General features: G+C 39.5%; 1 protein-coding gene across 7 annotated transcripts in view; it reads left to right on the top strand.

The window, feature by feature from the left end:
• The window catches only part of LOC135709734 (transient receptor potential-gamma protein-like), a 330483-nt gene that overhangs the window by 126311 nt on the left and 183145 nt on the right, over positions 1–21027 (top strand). For all 7 annotated transcript variants that reach the window (XM_065232109.1, XM_065232110.1, XM_065232111.1 and 4 more), the window contains one exon: positions 5408–5604. The gene's annotated coding sequence lies outside the window, so the exon portion shown is untranslated. The remainder of the gene's footprint in view (positions 1–5407; positions 5605–21027) is intronic.

Here is a 21027-nt window from a genome sequence, read left to right as displayed (position 1 = left end):
AATATCATGCCCTATACACTAAGAAATAACTAATTTTACACGTGACGGGATCCGTTTTTTACATAAAAGATGAGACGTAAACAAACATGTCATGTCATATTAAGTGCTCCAAGATTGAAAAGTTCGTTGCTCGACGAAAAGTGCGTTTGATTGAGCTATATTTCGTGTCTGTTATGACTCAGATTTATGTCAAAATTGGCGCTCGTATTTGTCATTCTCAGAGCATCTAAATTTACATGATTTCTGACGTAGGACTACGCCTATGATTTCTATATGGGGGTACACTTTGTGAAAACAGAAAATGAAACATGTAACGAAATTATGAAAGATTTTGAACGTTAATAACTCAGCAGCCCCTGTACCAATTTCAATATTTTTATCACCAATCGATCAGAAATATGTGTACGCATCGACGATAAGGCTTTTGATAATTGATTTTCAGCAAAAAACTATTGAAAAAGTAGTAATTGTCAATCATTGCCCAAAAGCGTCGAAATAACTAACAAATCCACCTATTACGTACATGCATATGCTGCATCCCCAACACTGTAATCAGAGAGTCGTTAGTAGACGAAACAAGTCGAAGTGGCATTCCCAACAAACAATTGTCTATAGAAGAAAGGACTTCTTCACGATTTTATTCAACTGCATGCTTAATAATACTTGTACTATTTTTAATAATAACTTTTGTTCAGGCTTTGTTCACCCAAATCTGGAGAATCTATTCAACCACAACATTGAACTTCTTGGTGTTTTATAAGGTAATTCGAAAAGCTTTTATTTGACTTACATGAGCTGTAACAGCGGTTGTACGATAATGTTTTTGATTAAACAGCGTTTTTGGACATCATTGCTACCTTAAACGCGATGCTTTATATGCTTGATTATCAGGTTAAGTATCGTTTAATTAGATACTATTATACATTTATTAACCGATTATTCAACTGCGGGAAAATTTACCAGAAAATAAGAATGGGACACAGGGTTAGGGTTATCTCTTTAGTGATCGTTTTCATGTTTCTTTCCTAGCACCACACATATATTTAAAAACAAATTATCACATACATCGTTGCATGGAATTCAAACCATTTCCCTTCCGATCACTAGCCGCTTGCCTTTCCATCTGAGCTATTCTAGGGGGGCAGCTCAATAATCAATAAAAGCTAGCTTGAAACTGAATACCTATCAGCACTCCAGATCGCAACTCTAGCTCGTTCAAGGTCCTCTGGGAATGATAAATTCATTCATCGTTGTTTTAAATTAGACCCAATTTAACCACATCACCTTGTTACTCACAACGTTTGCTCTCTCTCTATAAGACTACAATGCCCCAGGTCCCTGGTCTAAAGCCACGGGGACCAGACGGGGTGGGCTATCCACCAGCCTCTTTTGCGGTGACTAGCTCGAGCTTGAGAGACGGAGCTCTCAAGGTCGGCTCCGGACAAATAGGGGACACTGATCAGCAAATGCAAACACGGTCACCTAATATTTCACTATTTAACTTTTATTAATTAAAACCTGCTTACAAATTCTGGGGGTATGTGTGTGTGTGTGTCGGCACGTGGATCTCTGCTGCGGGGAATCGGACGGGGCGGCTACGATTGCGATCGGATGATCGCTGATATTGCTGCACGTCGGCGGCGTCGGCGTCACTTGCGCTGGACGCAGGGGACTGCTGGTTGAGTGCGATGAATGGCACGGTTGCCACGGACAGTGGTATCAGTGCAGGATGGCACGAGGTTCTGTCGCTGTGAACTCCTCGCGGTACCAGGTTTCCTACCAAGGTTAACGTCGGCTCGTTGGCACGTATAGCCGGTCGATCGAGCACTACCTGGCCTAGTGCGTTCTCGGGCTGATTTCACAGACCGTGGCCTGACTCAGGCTTTCCACCCGGTTTTGAGGTAAAACTCAATGGGTCCTGATTCTACGGTTTCAATAGATTAGGCAGCTTTGTTTTTTCCACCCGTATTTGACTGTTCACTATTTTTTTACACTTTGTTCTTCAACTTGGTGAACGTGTTCTCTCAAAGGTTGGCGTGGAAAAGAATTAGTGCTATTCTTCGGACCGGTAGCAGACCATATATTTCCCTTTTCCCAAAATGTCCCTTTCCTTCTTGATCCATTAGTCCCATTCCAAATTTCCCTTCTCCTCCATGATCCGGGTGGTGGGTGTTGTTTTCTGTATGCTAAGTGTAGGTGTATAACAGTTGGTATGTTTCTGTATTTAATTCGACCGTTCATACTGGAGTTCATGTAATTCAGTTCCCTAATTCCTATCTGTTTTATGTATATGAATGAGCCATTAGTGCTCTACTATTCATTCACTGTTTAGTTTTTGCAACAATATGACTGATAATATCATTAATTCTAAGCAAACTTTAGATCAAAAATTACTGATTATAAACTATCATGGTTCTCAGCCATGAGCGCACCGAACAGCAGTATACTACTGGATTGCTGTCTCGTTCGGTTGAGTGCTCGCTCTTTATAGCACTGCTATCGCTCTGCTCGAGCTTTTTCCATAGGGCAAAGTACCCAAACGGTAACAACCTCTCCAATTTAGAGGAAAGGATGCCGGGTTATTTTTTAAATTATAACAGTGAATTCATTATCGCGAATGATGTGATCGATGATTACTTTTATTCAGGGTTACTTCCACTCACTTGCTATAAAAAAAATGTTTTTCGGAATTATGAAATCATGAAATAGTATTATACTAATTAGTACTTGTAAGCCACAAGAAGAGGTCATGAAGTATATGTTTGACACATAAAATCTGTCAATATTGCTTTCAGTGCGTCACAATCAGCGATTTTACGACTCGTGAGCGCTCACTCTGAGCTCACGCTCACGAATCATAAGATCGCTGATAATGACGCTTTGAAAGCGAAATTGACAGGTTTTATAAATCAAACACATACTTTACACCCTCTTCTTGTTATTTATAAGTACAACGTATCATTATAACATCTAATGATTGCATAATTCCGAAAAATATTTTTTTTTATAGCAAGTGAGTGGAAGCAACCCTGCTTTTATTTAATTTAAATTAAATTAATTAGGTGAAGAACACAAATAAAACAAGGGTTAAGTTTGAGATTGAACTCGCGACCTTCCACTTGGAAAGCGGAAATGGTAACCACTATTCTACTGATTTCGCCTTGTTGTTGGGCTGAACCAGTATTGTGGAATAATGAATCTAATACGTCGTTTATAATGCATTTACAAAGCATGCGATTACAACATGGACGCAAAGTCGTATGCATTCAGCAATATTGTAAAGCAATGCATTGCAATTTAATAATAAAGTTAGAAAACATTTAGTAGATGCCTCATAAAGCATGTTTTTAAATCAATTGAAAAGTGTCGATTTGAAACGTCGATGTATGTGCAAATTACACTTATTCAGTTTGTTTTTAGAACGGACAGTGAACGTTTATAAGGCTTTTAATAAGTAAATTAATCAGATCAGAGCAAACAGCGGAGTAAAGGTGCATCTATCGATCTCAATGAGCTTTTTTCAGCACATAATTCGACAACCCGGCATTGTACACTGTTGTACAGCATTTATTCAATTTATATATGCTTATTTTTGACTCTGAATTGTTGGTTGGGATTCGCCTCCGATCTTCGGGCGTGTGCGAATAGGAAGGATGTAATTGTGTAACATTTTGATTACTCATCGCCATATACAGAAGGGAGGAGCTTTAGCCGAGACTCTTGTGAGTGCCCATTCATTGAACCGAAGAATATGGGATTGTCCGGTCCGATTTGCAGATCCAGCTGCCTACGCGTCATCATCATCTTCCAAAGGCTTTAAGCCTGTACTACCATCGGCCCTTTTCAGGGATACCAAGATTTTCCAAAAGAGTTAAATTTCTGACCCAACTTATATTCATATCGAAAGGTTCTTTTCAGGGCAATCATAGTAATACTAAAGAGTATAAATAGAGAAAACCCCGCTCAAATTCCTATTCCTACACAAAACACAAGCTCCTGCTTTAGTTGACAAGTAACATTTATTATATAAGACCACGTAGTCCTACGTCACAATGGCGTACAACCCCATAGGGCTGTCCCTTGAAGTTTTTCTAAATGTGTACTCATCATGTATGCTTTTCAGTATCTTCTCTTAAAATAAAATCTAAACATAACTTGACTTCATCGATCAACCCTATCTCACAATATCGCGTAAAATCTTTCATTCACAACGACTCACGTAGTACGTTGTCAAATTGTAACACTGCTCCTTTTACTCAAAACATTAGTGAAGACTTCTTCGAGATATAGTTTTATTGCATTCTTAATATCACTGAATTATTCAGAGAGCAGGTCTTTTACCTGAAATTCTGTCAGAATTAGTAAAAAACACACACTTCAGCATACAAGCAAGCAAACGAACGTTACCGGCAAAAACAAACAAGATTTCCGTTGGAGCAAAAATGAAACACTGGAGAAATTAAATTACCCTTCTTTCGCCGTGCCTACCTCTTCCGAGACCGCTTCTAACGACGAAGCGACGCTCGACGGTATGATGTGGAGCGCATCATGGTTGGCTATGGGAATAGCCTCTGCGGTTGCTTTGGCATCACACAGCGCTCTCTTTTCCGTAAACGAACGAGATCTTACTCGCGCGAAAGTGGCAGCTTCTCCACCCTTGCTGGATGTTGTTTACCAGCGCAGCGTGAAAAATAAATGAAAAAAGAACAGGAAACATTTGGGTTAGGTCAAGTGGGCCGTGGTTTCTTCATTGTCAAGAACGAGCATCGCCAGATGGAGGTGTTGCTGCCATGGAAGCAAAAGTTGAATTTGATTTCTGTTCTGCCAATGAATTTTGACTCTGCCAGACTACATGGTTGTCGTAATTAAATTATCCTTTGGTGTATCTTCCGTTGTACGTCTTGTCGGCTGAATACCCAAAGGTAATAAAACTAAAGTAAGATACTTTTTTTTCCGGCGACCTTGGTACATATCGTTCCTTTGGGGGCGATCGTGATTATGCAACACAACAAAAGATATTGCCCTCATCATTCATAAAGGTTTATTTGGGAAGGTTGCGTAATCGAAAAAAAATTCTACCATCGTGTGTGCGATGTGGCAATATCAGGTAGAAGGTTTTCCCCAAGGTTTATTGAACATTTTCCGGTCTTATCGAAAAGGATCGAATACGAAGAAGCACACTTGCTACGTTCGTACGGTTGACGTTGGTCAGAAGCAAAGAAGCCTCTGGAGAATTAACAGAATTTGATTATTTTGTCCATTCTACCCTTATCAAAGGAACTTGGAAAGAATCAGGTTCGGAAAATTTTAATCAAAATGCTTGTAATTTAAAGCCCTTAGGCCTTTTTCTTCCATTAATAACGATGAATTACTTCCTCACTTTCTTTCCCGTGTTTCCAAAATTCAGGATTTGAAGAGCAACCGACGACAATAACCGCGGAAGTGGAGACGCTTGGTCGACTACTGACTGGAGGTTGTCTCCGCCTGGCAAAAGTAGCACGTGCTTGAGGACGCGAGACCTAGCCCACGGATAAAAAGGGCTCACTGGAGGCGATACGGCGTCAGTCTCGGTCCATTGCGGCTCGCCGTGGACGGAAAGTTAAGGTAGGTCAAGCAGGCATTGATTTCCTCCTTTATCGCTTGGTTTCTGAAGCTGCGGCGTAAAGTCAAGGTTTGCTTGGTTCGTAATCAGTATAGTTAGAATAGTAGGTATAGATTTAGGTAAACAAATGATTAAAAATGTACAAAGGAGGATTGCAACTCAGTAAATAATGTTCAATTTTACGGCTTACAAGGATGACGTGTTCTCTTTTCTGGCTCACCGCACACTTGCGGTAGCATATTTCCGGAATGGAATGGAAAAAGGGCAACGGGGTTGTTCATTTTTTGCATTGTTTAAAACGAAGTATATTCTTGAGATGGAGCAGGTTGCTGAGAAGGAACCAATTTGGCACGTACATAAGAGTTTTCATGCATAGTTGATCCACAAGGAATATGGTACATTTGTAATGAATGTAATGAATTTTCTTTAAAGTACTCTGGCCAGCCTATTTTGGTGACATTTTACTTGCTGATAATTTGCATGCATGTTATATGGCCATAAGATCATTTCGAAGTCATGATGTTTCATTTTCTAATGCACCAATCACATGTGAAATGTGCCCACATTACAAAACCATCCACAATTTTGCAATTTTTAAAAGTTTGAGTAAAGTCAATTAATCCTACCACACTTCCCAATTTCAAGAGCACTAATCACGAGATTTATAAATTTCTGCTTAACTATGACTTGTGAAATTGCGAAGGGTACCATAATATGAGGACAAATTGATCACAAATAAATTTCTGTAATAAATTAAATTAAAAAACTAATCAGTAGCTTTGATGACTCCGTCGTCCTACATGAATTCTTAAAATATTGGATGTTTTGATAATTGTTTGGAAATTTTTGAAATCTAAAATTTGAAAATATCGCTATGGGTTGCAATTGATCATATGTTCTTATTAAATGTGGGTTCCCTGAATCCGATTCAGATGCCAAAACCCTTGTGTGAAAAGTATTTTCAACAGAACCGCCAAAAACAGAGGCCTTAAATGCACAGTTGCGCCTAAATGTAGTCAATTTCGATCAAAATCACTGGTAATGTTGCGAAAAACCCGGGATTTCTTGATATTTGGAACATTCTACCGTAATTTATTAAATAATTCGAATTCATTGACACTTAGTTTAGTAAAAAATGCTACATTAATCGTTGCAATCCTATGATCGTTTGTTTGGATGTTGATATTGTATGCTACTTAACGTCAGCTTTATTAAATTGAAATCTATACAATAAAATATATTTTTTTGTTATGAAAAACACATATACAAGGGTAGTCCTCAGAGGGCCCCATAATATCTGCTATCAAAGTTTGAATTTCAAATGGTAAGATGGTAAGAGGAAAATTACCATATTGATATGAAAAAAAAACAAATTTTGTTTAAAAAAAAAACTGAAGAAAATCACATAAAGATATGAAATATGAATTTCACCACAAAAAAAAATTAACTCCTGTGATCCGAGGGAAAATTGATCACTGGGGTAAAAATGTTTGGTTGGTGATTGATATCAAGAGAAATCTTGATAGCATTTCATTACACTCCAATGGTAGCTTTGACGAGTTTCTCTTTACAAAAAAGTAGATTTTTCTAGATAATTTTAATTTTTATTAAATTGACGTTCAATAACATTCAATATCAGTTTGAAACACAAAGCATAGGGTTGAAACGATTGTTGTCCTTAACTTGACAAATGACATTTTCATTGAACTAAGTTTCATTCAATCTATTGATGCCTACATTTAGCTTCAATGTAGACGTCATTACAAAAAAAAAAAAAAAAAAAAACTCAGCTATTCATTAGTTATCGATGTCCTCAATGACCTTCATTTGAAATTAATCAAAGCTAATTCGCTGAAAGATCTTTTACCTCAACTCAACAATTGGTGACCAACAAGCAGAAATTAGATATATTGGCAGACCAATGTATAAAATTAATTCAAAAGTTCTAATCTAATCTAATCTAATATAATCTAACACCAACACAGCCAGTTTTTGAAACCATCCTGGAAAATGATATTGTTTATTGTTGCCATACATCAACAGGCTGGCTGTAGCCCAAATGATGTTAATAATACTAATCATAATAATAATAATAGTAAAATTACATGTCAAATAATCACAGAAAGAAAAACAAAGAATGTAAAAAAAAAAACATAAATGTAAATACACTAATTTTCTCTGTCAGTCACTGCGGCCGGCGAAAACAGATGAGAATCTCCGACGAAGCGCATCACGTGTGAGGTGAAAGTCGAATACAGATGCGACTCTGTTGAACACACGCTGTAGTCCGCAAATCGCACCATATGTCCCGTAGTTCGTGCGACGCAGTGGTAGTCTCAGCATAAGGTTGTTACGGAGTGGTCGGGGTTGCACGTTTAGGTCAATTTGCCTTAGGATAGCCTCACAATCTCTTCGTTCCTGTAGAGTGTCGGCGATAATCAAAGCTCTGTTGGTGTCCCTTCTAATCCGGAGAGGTTCAAGGTTTATCAGTTGGCAGCGACTCTCGTAGCTGGGCAGCTGAAGCGGATCTCTCCAGGTCAGTCTACGAAGCGCAAAACGAAGAAAGCGACGTTGAACAGATTCGATTCTCTCGGCACAATTGTTGTAATTAGGATTCCAAACCGCAGAACAATACTCAAGCGTCGATCGTACGAGGGAGCAGTAAAGAGATTTTAAGCAGTAGACATCGGTGAAATTCTTAGCTATCCTGAAGATGAATCCTAAAGTCCTAGACGACTTATTGATGACATAAGAAATGTGTTGCCTGAATGTTAGCTGTGAATCCAACACCACACCCAGGTCTTTCACCTGATTCACGCGTTCGAGTGTCGTTCCAAGCAGGTCATAGCTGAATACAATCGGTTGCTTTTTTCGTGAGAACGTTATGGCAGAGCACTTTGCTGGGTTCACTACCATTCGATTTAAAGTACACCAACTGGCGAAGACATTAAGCTGATGTTGAAGATTGTGGCAGTCAGCGATCGAGCAAATTCGTAAAAATATTTTGAGGTCGTCTGCACATGCTAATCGAGGTCCTTCGAAAACCAGGTTCACGTCGTTGAAGTAGAGTAGAAAAATCAACGATCCCAGATGGCTTCCCTGCGGTATACCTGATGTGGCAAAGAAGCTAGCTGATTTGCAATCTCCTATAGCAACCATAAGTTGGCGACCAGTAAGATACGAACGGAACCAACTCAAGAGATTACCGCTCACCCCAAGCCTGTCAAGTTTAGCAATCGCAATGTCATGATTCAACTTATCGAATGCCGCGGATAGATCGGTATATATAACGTCCGTCTGTACCCGTTCAGTCATACTATCGGTAATGTAGGATGTGAGGCATAGCAGATTGGTGGTTGTAGAGCGACCGCCAGTAAACCCGTGTTGATCAGCACTCAGATACTGCTTGCTGTGAGAGAGCAACGGTTCCATAATAACAAGCTCGAATAGTTTCGAAACAGCACTCAGCGATGTAATTCCACGATAGTTATCCACGGCTCGTTTGCTTCCCTTTTTGTGGACAGGAAACATGTGTGCACATTTCCAGAAGGATGGAAATATACCACTGGAGAGAGACATCCGGAATAGACGGTGAAGTGGAGTTAACAAGCAAGCAATATGTTTCTTCAAAAACACGGACGGAACTCCATCGGGTCCAGGGTTGAAGGACGATTTGAGCTGCGTTGCAGCGTTAGAAATCATCTCAACGTTGACATCAATTGCACTCAGCGTTTGACCATTTAGTGGGATGTTCCTGGCTGCGAGGGAAACATGGTCGTCACTTAGTCTCTCATCAGTGAACACACTGGCAAAATTGACAGAAAAAAGGCGACAAATATCCTGCGGAGTGGAAGCGACTTCACTGTTCAATTCCATTGACGATGGGCCAGATTCTCTGCGTTGCTCGTTCACGTAGTTCCAGAAGGATTTCGGGTGAAGTTTAAGGTTACGCTGAATACCTCGTTGAAATCGCAGAAAGCATCGACGACTGGCTCGCTGATACTCGTGATTAAGCCTCACGTAGTGATGTTTCAGAGGAAGCGTGCGATACTTCGTAAATCTTCTCAATGCTGCTCTCTTGATCGATTTCAACCTACGCAGCTCAATCGTCTGCCAGGGAGGGTGAGAGTCTTTGCGTTGAATTCTTTTCGGGACGTGTCTGTCAATGACATATGACAAGACATGAGAAAAAGTTTGCGCAGCGGCCTCAACGTCGTCATGATCGAGAATGTTCTCCCAGTCCATGTTTGACAACACATCTACAATGCTTCGATGGTCGGCCTTTCGAAAGTCATAAGAAACCGCAGCAGGAAGACTATCGAAATCACGAACGAGATTGTCCTCAACAGTGACAATCAGAGGAGGGTGGTGCGGAACAAGCTTAACTAGTGGACAAGGTGCTGTGGAAATGAACGGAGCATTGTCCTGAGTGCTCACGAAGCAGAGGTCCAAACTACGGTTGTTCTCGTTGACTACGTAGTTAATTTGAGAAAGCGTTGCTACGCTATAGTTATCGAGAAGGCCGATAGCTCCTGCATGAAATACAGAACGTTCTGGATCTGGATAGAGGAAGCCGCTATGGGATGGTCTCCACGAAACGCCTGCTAGGTTAAAGTCCCCAAAAATGAATAGCTCATCAATTGGAGTCGCTCTCTCCATTACTGTGAAGACTGATTGACAGTGAGTCTCGATGAGTTCAAGATCACGAACTCGATCTGGTGGCATGTACAATGCGCACAAAAATAATGTGCGATCGCCCAGTTTAATGGCTGTCCAAACCTGTTCCACACTGTTCCACGATTCATTTTCGATTGCTCTCGCCTCCAATCCGGAACGGACAGCCACAAGAACGCCACCACCAGTAGATTTTCGGCTGTTGTTTGGATTCCGATCGCAACGAAAAACCTCATAATCGGATCCGAACACCTGGCTGGAAAGCGTTCGCGAATCGAGCCACGTCTCGCATAGGACAATCACATCATAGCAACGATCCGATACAGCAAGCCGGTAGTCGTCAACATCAGAATTCATTCCGCCGGCGTTTTGGAAGAAAATCACGATGTCCTGCTTGCGGCTTACAATCGAACGTCTGTTCTCCCTAGAAATCACGGAAGCATCAGGCAGCGAATGAACATTAACAATACCATGCGGATAGTCGCCATAGTGACTGGGTTGGAAGACCCCCTCCGGAACGACTATGGTGAGCGGCGGCAGCAAATGGCTGGACTGAGGGGCTTCCACGAGGCTTTCTACGGCGCGTTCCGGGCTCCGAGGTACGAGAGTTGATTCGGCGGCATTCAAGGTGCTGAAATTTGGATCGGCATCAGACATCGTATTTGCGCTATTAATTATGTACTCGCCTGTTCTAGCAAGTTGGAAGACCCCCAATCCACATCTAAAGTCAGGGCCAGGACGACTATGATGAACGCTGACAGGAATTAACACGACTGAGTTAGAGGAACCGGGGGCTTCCATATATATGTATATATATATATTTATATATATATACATATATATATATATGTATATATATATATTTATATATATATATATACATATATTTTTTCACATCGAAGATGTGTCACACATATCAAAGCGGCCAGGCCAACTGTGCAGCATTTAAGGGGTAACATGATTCAGAAAATATTTTGTAAGGTTAAGTGATACTGAATTTTCTTCTGACGGTTCTGACGGTTCAGCACTCACTTATGACTTATGGCTATAGCGCCATTACTCACTTTCTGAAAAGAGAAGAGGAGAAGGACAAAGGGAAAAGGATTATGTGAAATCTATGAACATAAACAATATTTTTGATTTGAAATATACAATATAGAAATGCAGGTGGTCACTACCCGAGTCTTGTCACTATTATCAAGTCATAAACAGTAACAAGGACTAAAATGTGATCCTTCGATTACTGGAAAATCATGACTCCCTAGTTTGAAGTTGTCACGACTAGGGTCCTCAGAGGGCTTCATGGTAGATCTTATACCAGTAACGCACAAAAAAAAGGTGATTTCTCAACGTTACTGGTTTGAAAAGATAAAAATTACTAAAAATGGAGCGAACTCACCAAGTTTAGCCAATTGAACCTGAAGGCTGCCTGACATGTGTTGATGTAGAAGTCCAAATTGTAGACAAAGCTTGACGAAGATCAACATGACCTAGTCCGGTTTATGGAAGTTGCGCGGAGTGTCTTCCTTCGATTTGAGATAAACAAATGTTCGAATGTATGTGATGTGCATTGGCAAGCCTTTTCGTGGCCAATAGTCAGGTTCAACGTTGCGATTCAACGATGCTTTCTCACCCCAATGGGTCTGGGTTCAATCCCAGTCGAGGTCGGTGGGATTTTTCTGAGGCATAAAAATCTCTGGTCACGTCTTCCTTCGGAAGGGAAGTAAAGCCGTTGGTCCCGGCCCATGTATGTTGTTGAATGGGTGCGATATCCTACGCAGGTGTGGAAGCTGCCTTTCTGCACATTCGATTGCCGTCAATGGATGGCAATCGATGTCCGTCGGTGATTGGCACTAGATTGCGGAACAGAGATTGACGTTAAATAAAGGAAAGAAGGGACGCCTCGTGTAGGTTCTACTTGGCTTCGGATCAGCTTCTCAGTGGCAAATAATAGGGACCAGATCAGCAACCGATTATATATAAAAAAACTCCCGTATAAAATTAAATCAGAATACAACCAATATTTGCTCAGTCTCCATGGCAGGGGGCCCCTTTTCCCCATTGCCCCATCAAATCCAGCTAAAAGCTCAGCTTAATAGTGCATAATTAGCTATAGTACAATCATGGTTCTTATATATGGATCCTGGAGACAACGGAACGGTCTTCCGGAAGAACCGGAACATCCGTAAAAGTGGTCAATCCACGAAACTGATCCTAGAGCTCCGCAGTTTTTTTTTTCGAAAACACGTGGAACTGTGCTATAAGAAAGGATTTGTGGTCGTAACGCAAACATGGACCCGAATGAAGGAGCCGTCATCCGGAAGATTCAGAACATCCGAAAAAGTAGTTCATTGATGAAACTCATTTTAGAGCTCCACAGTTTTTTTTTTTCAATTTTACGGATGTTCTGGATCTTCCGGAGGACGGTCCAGTGGCCATCCAGGTCCATGTTTATGTCATGACCCCATATTCTTTCATATATCACAGTTCCTAATGCTTTTGAAAAAAAAAAAACATGTGGAGCTCTAGGATTAGTTTCATGAATTGACCACTTTTACGGATGATCCAGATCTTCAGGAGGACGGTCCCATGGCCATTCGGGTACATGTTTCAGCCACGACCCCAAATTCATACTTGTATCACATTTCCTAATGTTTTTGAAAAGCGGCGGAGCTATAGGATCAATTTCATGGATTGACCACTTTTACGGATGTTCCAGATCTTCCGGAGGACAGTCCTATGGCCATCCAGGTACATGTTTCTGTCACGACCCCAAATTCTTTCTTATGTCACAGTTTATATCATTTTTTAGGGAACATTTCATCTCTTTTAGAGAGACCCCTTCATTTATTAGAAGGTTCTTTTGGACGCTGGAGGGCATACTGTGATCCGCGACTTTGAAAATTTCCATTTGGTTGCTTTTTATCTCCATTAACAGCAGCGAACAATGCTGCCTTCCTTCTCTTAAACTTCTGCAAGTTATGAAAGACCTTACCGCACCTCGCACCTTCACCACATAGGTACATGAACGAACGTCGACTGAAGGAATCTCAGCTTTTGGCTTCTTTTGGGTATACTAATTAAAATTTGTTCCCTCTCTAGGAGTTTTTTTTTCTTCGAAAACATCAAGATTTCCCACAGGCAGCTTTTGACTGTGCAAAAAGCTGTCTTTAATCGCTCTTTCCACGTGAATCACGTTCCATACGGCGATGAAATGCCTACACACCTCTTACTCTTTCTTCTGTGCCGGTGGAGAGTTCAGGAGGATTTTCGAGGCTGGAAATTAAACACTGCAAATGACACGAGATGTACAATTAGGGTAGAAATGGTTTATTTCGCCACAGCGTTGAACTCTTTTTTCGTTTTGATTATAGTCATTTTGACACACTTGGGTTATTCGTGACATGTAGAGGGGGAAGATTTAAACTCGTGACTTTGGTGGGACTAGATTCTAGTTTATTAAATCCATTTAAAAAAGTTGATTCTGTCATGGTATATTAATTCGAGAGAGGTTTGAAGCTTTATCAATTTCTTCTCTTAATGTGCTTGACCAAGATATTGGTTTACGGAACAAATCAAAATGCAGACAAATATTGAGCTAGATTTCAGGTCCAAAAATTAATTTGTTTACAAAGCAAAAAGGAAAAGTGGCGAATTATATCATCGTCACCCTGCTGGTTCGGGGCTGCTATGATTATGCTCACACACTCACTCGAAGTATGAGTGAGCCAAGTAAGCCATACGTGAGAACATTTTGCTGCCATGCAAAGAAGGGCTCCATATAAAAGGGTGGCCAAATTTCTTCCAGTGTATGAACAATTACAATTTCTTTTATTAAAATTCTTGTTCTTTCATACTCCAGAATTGTCAATATAAATCATCTGATACTATAAACGGTGAACAAGTCCGTTTAGAGATGATGGAAAAATGTGAAAACCAATTTGCTTGACACATGCTTTAGTATGAACATATGTCTTCTCTGGATTGTTGCTGGAAGATTAGTCGCTTTCTAGCAAATTGCCAATGACATCTTTGCTTGTAACGCCAAACGCAACCAACCATAAGACATCAATTAAGTTGACTCAATTGCCCGCAAGATGATTCAACTTGAACTCACAACCCAAACTCTAATCACCGCTCGAATGAACTTGTTCTCCGTGTTCTTACAAACCACTAAAACAATAAATTAAACCATTTGATTACATTTCCTTTATCAAGCTAACGGGGGAGGTGCTTAAGTAAAATCACTTTCTCACTCAAGCGTCACCTAGCAGAAACAGCAACACTTCCACCCGAGTAAACCACGAATTGAGCCCATTTTGGAGGAACCGCGTCGTTTGTCGAGCACTTTTGCTCAGTTCCTAAAGGCCGGGCGGAGACGAGGAGTAAGCTCCGAGTAAGAGCCCTGTCGCCAAAATTTAAGCTTACGAAAGAGCAATAATTAACGAAAAACCCACTTCAACTGTGACAGAAGATGTGTCGGTATGTCCTGTGTTGGTAAAGGAGCAAAATAGGAAAGTGAGTTGAAACCACACAGCATCCTTGTGTACATATTTAGTTGTATAGTGTCACCATCGTCTTTCACATGATGGCATGGTAATGTGGAATATGGATGTTCGCATTCGACACATTTAGCAACACTTTAACTCAAGAACCTGCAAGGATTCCACCTTCCTTACTTGTTCGTTTCCATGCATATAACGGCCCTTTTGGAACTACCTCCCTTCAACACAGTGGTCCTTGAGTACTTCCTCAGGTTTTGAGAGTTTTCTTTGCCTGTACCATTTTATTTGCATTCGTATATTATGTGATAAGGGGTCCTGCAATAAATTAGTCACACTCAAAAGGAGGTTATAAATATGTGAAAATCTATGCATAAGATATAATGAAAAGTGAAGTACAAACACATACAATTATGCCCAGGGAAATGAGAAAATATCCAATCTAAAAATGTGTCCATATCGACCCATAATCGAACCCGCTGCCTTGAGTTTAGTTTGACAAGCTTGTGCACTACACTGAGACCCTAAGCGTATTTTGGATGAAAAAGCCGGTAACGGCAAACGATGGATGTCAATGTATTTTCATGTTAGAACAAGTGAAAAGCAAAGCATCCTTGTATGCACATGGCAAATGCAAAGATTTGTTGTATTGCTGTAACTAGAGAGTGTCTAGGATAAGAGAATACAATTCATACTACCATTGGAACCTATAGGGTAGAGAACTACTTCAGAATAAGCGCCCATTTCCATCATATCGCACACAAGAAGCCTCAATATAAAGAGTTGGCCAAAATTGCCAAATATAATAGGTAATAGTTCTAATAATAGGTGAAAGCTCAATCGTTCCCGAAAAGTTTCCCCTCTCCCGGATGATGCGATGAGTTTTATGAGCGCTTGATTGGAATTTATGAAACAGTTAACCCTTGCGCCGAACGAAATCGCTGATGTGGTTCGGAAGATAATGGGGTTGACAATCATCCACGGCCCTTACAATTTTTTTTGTATTGACAATTCAGGCGTAATATTTGATAACGGCACAAAAGCATTTGTAAACAAACTTTATAAGGCCCTAAGCTACCGTAGCTACGCAAATCAAATCAATCAGGTTCTTGTTTCAGACGTTCCCAAGAGCTCGTGAAATTACCTCCGAAAGTATTAAATCGTCCAGAAAATATTACACTTTCTGAAGCCAGTCTATCCTTGAGCGAATCAACATTTTTCCTACTGAAGCTTTTTTGAAGCTATTAAATATTTTATGAGCTGAATACACGGATCCAGTATTTTCAATTTTTTCCGAAGTGCTTTAGAACTTTTGTAGTACTGTTCGATGTGATTTTGTACGTGCTAAGCTTTTCTGAAATGGTCCAGCGCTTTCCAAAGTGATCCTAAGCATTTCTCAAGTTATTCAGTATTTTCTGGAGTGATTCTGAACATTTCCAAAGTGATTATAAACTATCTTAATGCAATGTTATGTCAGTACAGATAGATCTCGTTTTTGGAAACATAACTACAGTGCACTCTCTACAACTCGATATTGGAGGGCCCATCATATTATAGAATAAGAATCCCATACAAATTCCCTATTGCAGTGCCCATGACATTCATGTTTACCATGGTTCTATAGCTCGATATCGAGCTAGTGAACATCGAGTTGTGGAGAGTTTACTGCCAAAATCAAGAACGTTTTCGATGTGTTAACTTTTTCGAAGTTGAAGTTCGATAGATTATTATTTTAACTGCTTAGAAATAATGCATTTCGCAATACCATTTTTAAGGTAGTCAGTGAATAATAACGCTCAGTACATTCAGTAGAAACGGTTAAATCACAATTTTACTTTTGACTTCATGCTACAATATAGAAAAAACCACATAGGACGTTTTGACTAGTCAAGTTGTACTCGAACATGTTACATTGGACTATTTTTCTCAATGACATAATCAATGAGTGTTACATTGAACGTTTTATTCTACATGATACTAGATTCCCTTTCAAAGATTTCAGAGTAGAATACCCAACTTTAGATCTGTCCCGCATTTGTAAAATGAGCACCAATCATGTTAGGCAGTTCAAATGACCGATGTAACAATCATGTATCATTTCAAACTGTACATTGGCCAATTTTTGACCTATGATTATCTAAAATAAATGAAAGTAAATTTACTTAGGACCTTTTGAAAAGTGACGCGACAGTTAACCCTTGCGCCAAATGAAATCGCTGATGTGGTTCGGAAGACATCGAATATCCAGCTAACTGGCAGCTTCTGAAGTTTCGTATCGGCAGTTTTTCGCAGTCCCAGTTTGGCACAAAACAACACATTGAGGGCATGAAAGCCAAATGTAACAAATATATATAATGTTTGTGTCCTCTTATAAACCTGAAATCCAAATTTTGTCTGAAGAATAGACTTCTAATATTTGTTAAAACCGGTTTGACGGATCACTTTCCTAAGCCCTCGATCCCTGGTCTAACCAACGGGGTGGGTTCTACAATAACTTATTTTATGGTGGCGTTCACTGAAAAAAGTTTTCAATTAGTTTCTATTAGGAACGCACATAGTATTTTTCCAAAAACAAAAACAATGATTTTTACCTGAATATCACATAGCATTAGAAATTCTATATGAGAAATCATATAGATTTCATTGGACAAATAACGTTCATGTGATTTAGTGGTGCAATTTCCAATTATGGGATCACATGAAAGTTATGTGAAATTCACATGGATATTTTCCACTGATTATGTGATTTATTTTATGAGTGTTAGCTTGAGCATGAAAGAGTTCTCTGCAAAATCGGCTGTGGGCATAATAGCAATTAATCATTTTGTCAAGCTTCTGCATTCATGTTCCATCAGATGTCACTGCTGTTGTTTGCGGTGACATCTATCGACAACTACTCATAATCTGTTTTCCATGATTGTTCACAGAGGACAGTGCAGTGCAAAATATGTCTGGTACCTCTATATATGCATTTAGATTAATATTCGAAGCAGGGCTCTACAATTTCGAAGCTCTAAAATGAACTCGTGTTTTGTTTCTCTCATACATACGTGTTCGACGCTTCATTTCTATAACGCCTAGCTAGACTATCAGCAAGAAACGAAAATAAAAAAGAAGGACGCTTGGAAGGAAAGGCTGGCTGTGGAACTTCTCGTCGTTGCTTTGCTCATCGCTTTCAATGTAAATAACGTCGATTTTCTAGTTAAACGAACTTCATTATGGCTTTCAATCCCCTTTCACGAACACTCTATCGCCGCTCTTTCAATTTGTTTAAAATGCGTTATGTCCCGTTTTCGATCATTTTTTTTAGATAAATATATGGATGGAAGATAAATTAGAAATATGACGTGTAATATTCAAGTGTTTTGACGTGAGAAATGCTTTAAATGTGTTATTTCATTTTCCGTCATATACGTCATGAAACCTCTGTTGATGTGTTTCATGAAAGAGAAAACTATCAAAGTCGAGCGCTCTTTCGCTCATCCGTTTCGACGAAGCTTGAAAGGAAGACCAATGGAGCGACGGGAGAAAGAGAGACAAGCGATTGAACATTTGTTTGTGCACGCCGACTGAGGTTCTAGAATGCTGCGAAGCTGTTCGACTTTAACAGAAAAAGAAAGCCAGCAGTCTCTTCGTCGCATCGATTTGGTCGATTGAAGTTGATATTGTGACGCCCTGATTCGAAGTACACATTCTGCACACAAAATAGCTAACCCCTCACAGAATTTTCCGCCGATTTTTATGTATGGGGCGGGGCAGAAAGCATCTTTTGTGCAGAATTTGTAAAAAAAGGAGGGACCTCAAATGTTAAACTAAATGCATGTATAGAGGTGCCAGACATGTTTTGTAGTGACAGGTACTCTATTTTGTAATCTGTGAAAGGGAAATCACAAATCGAGTGTCATCAAAATACATGACATGTTGAGAGATTGAGCTCGTGAGAGAGAATTTTCTCTCTCAAATTTGAATGTTTTGGCTCTCTGGGTGGTAGAAAATCAGGTAAAACTGTATGGGGAAAAATCATTTTTATTTAATTGTAGCTTGTTTAACAATAATTTCGGGGAAAAGAACTGAACGACAAAGTCCCTGACTAATTTCTTTAGCTTGTCGTTCAGTTTGTTTTGACCTGAATATGCACCGAAAGCGAATTATTCCCACTTCTCTCAATTTCTATATGGGGATTTTTATCACTTCCTACCAGCGGACCAGCGCCATCTCTGTGGAAAATGACCGGACGATATGATTCATTCGCCAAACTCGCTTGAAGTGTGCCGAATTCGAGAGGGATGGATCGAACCGGAATGGCAGATCCGGACAATTCAAGTGGTCAATAATTTGTCTGGATTCTTATTTCTGCCAACTTGAGTTACAGCTAACGGTGATTTCAAACGACCTAATGTAACGTTTTATTTGGAGGATAGCAAACTTGACGCTTCGATCCTTTGGATAAGAAAGGTAGTCTGGCCCTCCTTTTTCCATACCTTATGTTCTTGTTCCCTTTTTGACGTGTCCAGTCCAGTAGGGTATGTGATTTCTATATGAAGATGGAGGTACACTTTGTGAAAACCGAAAATGTAACATGTAACAAAATTATGAATGATTTTGAACGTTAATAACTCAGTCAATATCAATAATTTTATCACAAATCGATTAGAAATATTTTTACGCATCTGTTAAATTCAAGACTTCATCATTTTGCAAAATGTCACTATTGAAAATTACACGAATGTGCAACTGTTGCTATGATAATTAAAATTATCACCGATTGCCTCCGAAATGCGATTTCCCTAACACAGATTTCAAAGTTGAATTCGATCTGGGCTCACCAAACATTGTTTATTCAATCACCGCGTGGTGAGTGGTGGTGTCCTCCAGTACACAACGAAAGGCTGCCTGCAAGCAGCGAGCTTCAGCCCACATGAGCAATCCATAGAAGGAGGAAGAAGCCGCACCGCTATTGATCGGAATCAGTAGCTCTTTGTGAGTCGCTGTGGGCCATCTATGCCAAGTGTGTCATACTAAAGAGTTGAAACAGAGAGCACCCCGCTCAAATTCCTGTTCCTACACGAAACCAGTACTGCAGTTAAAAAATAACATTTATTATATAAGACCTCGTAGTCCTACGTCACCATTGCGTACAACCCCATGGGGCTTTCTCTTGTAGTTTTTTTTTAATTATAGTCACTTTAACGCGTGAAATTGTCCGAAATATTTGAACTCGTGACTTTGGCGTGAGAGGTATGGATGCTAAACACTACGCCAAGGTCACCTCCAAATTAGTTTCTTATTATTAGCTACTCCGGAGTATTTATCAATTTCTAGCATTAACATTTACTAACATTTATAATTATTTACTTCACTGTATGAAGATAGGGAGAAGTATTAATATTTTGAATTTAATTCCATTACCTTATTTGCTTATCCTTGACAGATACGTATTTATGTGCAGACTTCTTCAGAGTCTTGTACTAATACTCGACTACAAGAAGGACATTTCGCTGAATAGGTCATTTCGCCGAATTTTAATCATGAATCAAACTGAAAGAACTGGTCATGTTTAAATGAAGGAAGCATTCCTATTAATAAAAATATCTATTATTTAAAAATTTCTAAATTCAGTACAACTCAAAAGAACTGCTCATGTTCAAAAGAAGGAAGCATTTCATTTTAATAGCTTGCCAGGTTGAAAAAATTAAATTCTTAAACTTTTTTCGAGACTGATTTCAAAATTGACTGAGCTTTGAGATAAATTCAAAACCGCAGAAAATGGTTTGATCGTCGGCGAAATGACCCATTCGGCGATATGACGTTCGGCAAAATGAACTTCAACTCCCTAAACATCTAGTTAATCTGAACAGTAACATATTGAAATAAGTTTTTAGACCGGTCATGCTTTATTCTGTGCCAATATGGTCTTGTTATTGCACTACCAGAAATAAAGCACTTCAATGGATTCAGAACAAAATTCTAAAGATGATTTTGAAGTTGCCGACGTGGTTCAGTACTACCGAGGAACATAGGATTTCGAATGTTGTGACTTTAGATCAGATGTCCAATAAATAATTACTAGTTTAAGGCAAAGTCGTTGCAATCCACAATGGCAACGATTAATTCGCATTATATTTAGGTAATATGTAGTTTTAGTTTTTAGTTTTAAGATCACTATTGTTAACATGCAGGTATAGTAAACCTGCTTAAAATTCTGATTTGCCAAAGTGAAAACAATGTAAATACACTTAGATATACATC

The sequence above is a fragment of the Ochlerotatus camptorhynchus genome, unplaced genomic scaffold, assembly GCF_037179485.1.
Source record: "Ochlerotatus camptorhynchus isolate MF236.1 unplaced genomic scaffold, CSIRO-AGI_Acam_v1.1 ptg000363l, whole genome shotgun sequence".
NCBI classification, from domain to species: domain Eukaryota; kingdom Metazoa; phylum Arthropoda; class Insecta; order Diptera; family Culicidae; genus Ochlerotatus; species Ochlerotatus camptorhynchus.
The sequence above is the reverse complement of the archived record's forward strand: the minus strand, read 5'-3'. Positions and strand labels throughout refer to the sequence as shown.